The sequence below is a fragment of the Triticum dicoccoides genome, chromosome 4A (genome assembly GCF_002162155.2).
Source record: "Triticum dicoccoides isolate Atlit2015 ecotype Zavitan chromosome 4A, WEW_v2.0, whole genome shotgun sequence".
Classification (NCBI taxonomy): domain Eukaryota; kingdom Viridiplantae; phylum Streptophyta; class Magnoliopsida; order Poales; family Poaceae; genus Triticum; species Triticum dicoccoides.
In genome coordinates, this window is record NC_041386.1 from 216,720,231 (window position 1) to 216,724,690 (window position 4,460).

Consider the following 4,460-nt stretch of genomic DNA (forward strand, 5'->3'; position numbering starts at 1 on the left):
CATCTTTACAGATTTTATAACAAGATGGATGTACCTTGGGTTAAACTAATTTGGGAGGCACATTATCAGAATAATGAAGCTCCTCATGATAACAGAAACAAAGGCTCTTTCTGGTGGAGAGATTGCATGAAAATGTATGATTACTTCAGAGATATGACAACTTGTGATATTACAACTGGGGATACCAATATGCTATGGGAGGATAAATGGAATGGTGATATTAGGAAGCTAAAGTATCCTGAGCTACACTCATTTACTTATAATGAAAATATATCTATCAAGGATGCCAAGGATATGGATAATTTGTATAGTTTATTTCAACTACCCCTATCCATTCAAGCACATCAGCAATTTCATCAACTTTCTGATGAATTAAGTGCCATCAGGCACAACCAAGAGCATGACATTTGGAATTTCAATTGGAGCAACAACAAAAGCATGACCAGGATGATTTATCAATTTCTTATGAAGGGTGAAGATGCTGCCGATACTTTTAAGTGGATATGGAAATCATGTTGCCTTCCTAAACATAAATTTTTCTGCTGGCTTATGCTTAATGACAGGATAAACACGTGTGACCTTTTAACTAGAAAGAGCATGCATCTTGATTCCACTACATGTGTGTTATGTAATGCAGAAGACATGGAAGATAGAATGCACCTCCTCTTCACTTGCCCATTTAGTCAAGGTTTCTGGTGGGATATTGGATTTGAATGGAATTCAGATTTGGATATTCATAGTATGATCATGGATGCCAATCACAGATACAAAATCAAACATTTTATGGAAATTATGATAGTGGGCTGTTGGAGCATTTGGAATCAAAGAAATGAGATGATATTTGAGGGGATACCTTGCTCAATTAATGAATGCAGGTATGATTTCATCAGATCTTTCAAGATTACCATGATGAGAGCTAAACCATCTCTGAAAGATGGCATGTCATCTTGGATTGACAACATTTAATTTCAATAATTTAGATTACCTTTTCTTCTCTTTTCATCTTTTATTGTATTTCTCCCTTTTCTGGTTATCTCCCCAACAACCATTGTAAGACCATTTTATTTGTTTCTTTGTTTTAATGAAAAATGACATATAGTAGGGTTGTTTCCCTACTATTCTTTGGTCAAAAAAAAACAAATGCATGGAGTGCCATGGCATTTTTATTCCGAAAAATTAAAAAATGATCAGAAAAACATGAAACCTTGCTTGATGTAATGTCATGCCACCAAGATGATGTGGCAAAAAATTGGCCTGTTTGACGAAAGTTTGGATACACCCCCTCACAAACCAGAGCAACTCACTAGAAGGCTCGTGGTTCCTAGAGGGAAAAATGCATGTTTGATGACGAACGGGAGATAGCTTCCTCTTATGCTCTTCAAAAAAAATTCTACGTTTAACATGCACTAATACAACTATCATGTGAAAATTTGGAAAATTTTACGGGTCATTTGACCTTTTAAAGACATTTAAGTGATTTTCTAGCCATTTAATGATCGTAATTCAAATTTGAACTACATCTACATGCAAGGGCTAAACATAATGGTTTGAAAATCATATTTGTGTACTTGTGTGCGAGTTAATTCCATGTGCAGTAAATTAGAAGGAATTTTCAAACATATTGGTCTCACGGCATGGGCACATGCATGGAGTGCCATGGCATTTTAATTGCAAAAAATTAAAAAATGATCAGAAAAACATGAAACATTGCTTGATGTAATGTCATGCCACCAAGATGATGTGGTAAAAAATTGGTCTGTTTGACGAAAGTTTGGACACACCCCCCTCACAAACCGGAGCAACTCACTAGAAGGCTCGTTGTTCTGAGAGGGAACAATGCATGTTTGATGACGAATAGGAGATAGCTTCCTCTTATGGCCTTCAATTTTTTTTTATGTTTAACATGCACTACTACAAGTGTCATGTGAAAATTTGGAAAATTCTAGGGGTCATTTGACCTTTTAAAGACATTTAATTGATTTTCTAGCCATTTAATGACTGTAATTCAAATTTGAACTACATCTACATGCAACGGCTAACCATAACAGTTTGAAAAATCATATTTTTGTGTACTTGTGTGCGAGTTAAAAAATCATCAGATGATGTAAATATCTGGTGTTCAAAAAAGAAAATATAAATATCTGGCAAGACAACCGGCCCCCACACAATTGGCACTCTATCTCGTGGCTTGAGGTTTGGTTGGTGAGTGGCGGGGGTCATTAATCAGACACAGTTCTGTATTGGAAACCGTCAGCTATTATGTTCACACATAGATTTTGCTTCGAGAATCGTGTGTAATTCAAACTACAATACTCGTAAATTCCGGCGACCGGCGTGTGAACTGTTCCCGTTGATCTAGATTCTGGCCACCAATAAATACTACCTTGCTCACGTCGTCCCGCCTGCATTCTCATCTACATCCTCCCTTTGCTCGCCCTCTCTCTCTCTCAAATCTCTGCCATGGCGCCGCCGGTCTGCCCACGCGCCGACGAGGAGTCGCCGCCTCCCGATGATGCTCACTCGAATAGCAGCGACTGGGACACCTATACGCCGCCGGACGAGGTTGCACCGGACCTCCAACTTTGGATTGGTTTTGGGGCCAGTACAATCTTTGTCTGTGGAAGTCACTGTTGCCGGCTGAGAAAGCCAGGCAAGTGGCGTTCAAGAAGGAGATGGCGAAGGAGGAAGCTAGGTACCAGGCGGCCTGTGAAGCCCATGATGCCGCTTGGAAAAAGGAGGCGGCAGAGATTTGGGGATGGGCGCATCATCGTGCAGAGGAGGTGTACGAAGACGGGTACTTCGCGAGGAAGGTCATAGGCGCTGGGCGCCATGTCGCTGCGTGGAGGTGAGCCGATAAGCTCCAGCGTGCCACCGACGAGGAGCTCCGGTGGGCACCCAACGAAATGGCACGATCGTTTGTGCGCATCCTCCAGCAAGATGCAGATCGGTACGTCAAGCGCTGCGAGGCGGAGGAGGCAGAGTACTGCCTTTGCACTAGGAAGACGCCGCGCACCAGGGAGCTGCTGGCAAGGGGTTGCCGGAATACTGACCCCATGAGGGATTATTAGTTTGGGACATTTATGTCTATGCCCCTAATTTGCACCCACTCTCAGATTTACCCTTAATTTCAAAGCCTGCTCAAATTTGCCCCTCCGCTGTTAGGTGCACTTACAGAAATACCCTTCTATGCCGTTACCGTCTGGTCAAAGCAGGTCAAAGCTGGTCAAAGGCCTTTGACCATCCTGAAAAAAATAGCAAAAAAATTGTAAAAAATCTGAAATTTTGTGGGATCAAAGATACCCAGGTTTGCAAGGTGCGTGCAAAGTTTCGTGCTGTTCGTACATTCCAAGAGCTCGTTAGAGGAAAAACAATAAATATGTAAGCCTGTGAACAGTAAATTCAAAAAAATAGTAAGAAAATTCAAAAAAATATGAAATTTTTTGGCATCAAAGAGGCTCGAGTCTGCAAGCTGCGTGCAAATTTTTGTTGTGTTTGGACATAGGAGGGGCTTGTGGAGAAAAAAACAAAATTTGGCTCGGGAAAAAACTTGGGAAAAATGACTATTTTGTTTTTTCTTGATAGAGTTCCTCGCATGTCATTTGATCACAAAAACTTGCAAGCACCTTGTGCACCCAAGCCACTTTGATGCCAAAAAAATTCATATTTTTTCATTTTTTTGCTATTTTATTTCAAATTTATTGTTCACAAGCGTGCATATTAACTGTTTTTCCTCGCCACGAGCTCCTGGAATGTCCAAATAGCACGAAACTTTGCACACACCTTGGGCACATGAGTATCTTCGATCTCACAAAATTTTAGATTTTTTAGATTTTTTTGCTATTTTTTCAGGACGGTCAAAGTTGTTTGACCGGACGGTAACAGCGCAAAAGGGCATTTCTATAAGGGAACCTAACGGCGGAGGGGCAAATTTGAGCAGGCTTTCGAATTAGGGGTATATTTGATTAGGTGGTTCGAGTTAGGGACAGAAATGCAAATGGCCCTATTAGTTTTAGTATTGTTCGTTTACAATTCTATGCATTGTACCTAGTAGTTAAGTATCATCACGTATATGTGATGATAATATATATATATATATATAGTGTCGCGCTATTCGTCACCCTGGGTGAGGAATAGTTATTCTTCACCCCCCCCTCTATTTTACCATCAATGCACCCTCATTTTACGTTCTGTAAGTTTTGTCTTATTTCTAACGCAAAAAGAGACCGTAAGAAAATATATAATCGCCGTAAAAAATATTTTATGTTATGTAAAATTACAAGCGTAAAAACATAGTCTAAAATACACATAAACTGCAAAATTTCTTGTCTTATGACCTATATTTTTATTTTCTTATGTCAAATTTTACGTAGTGAATCAATACAAATGTAACTATTTCAATTCCAAACGTAATTTAATTATAAAATGATCGTAAGATTACCTCGGGTGAAGAATAACTTATT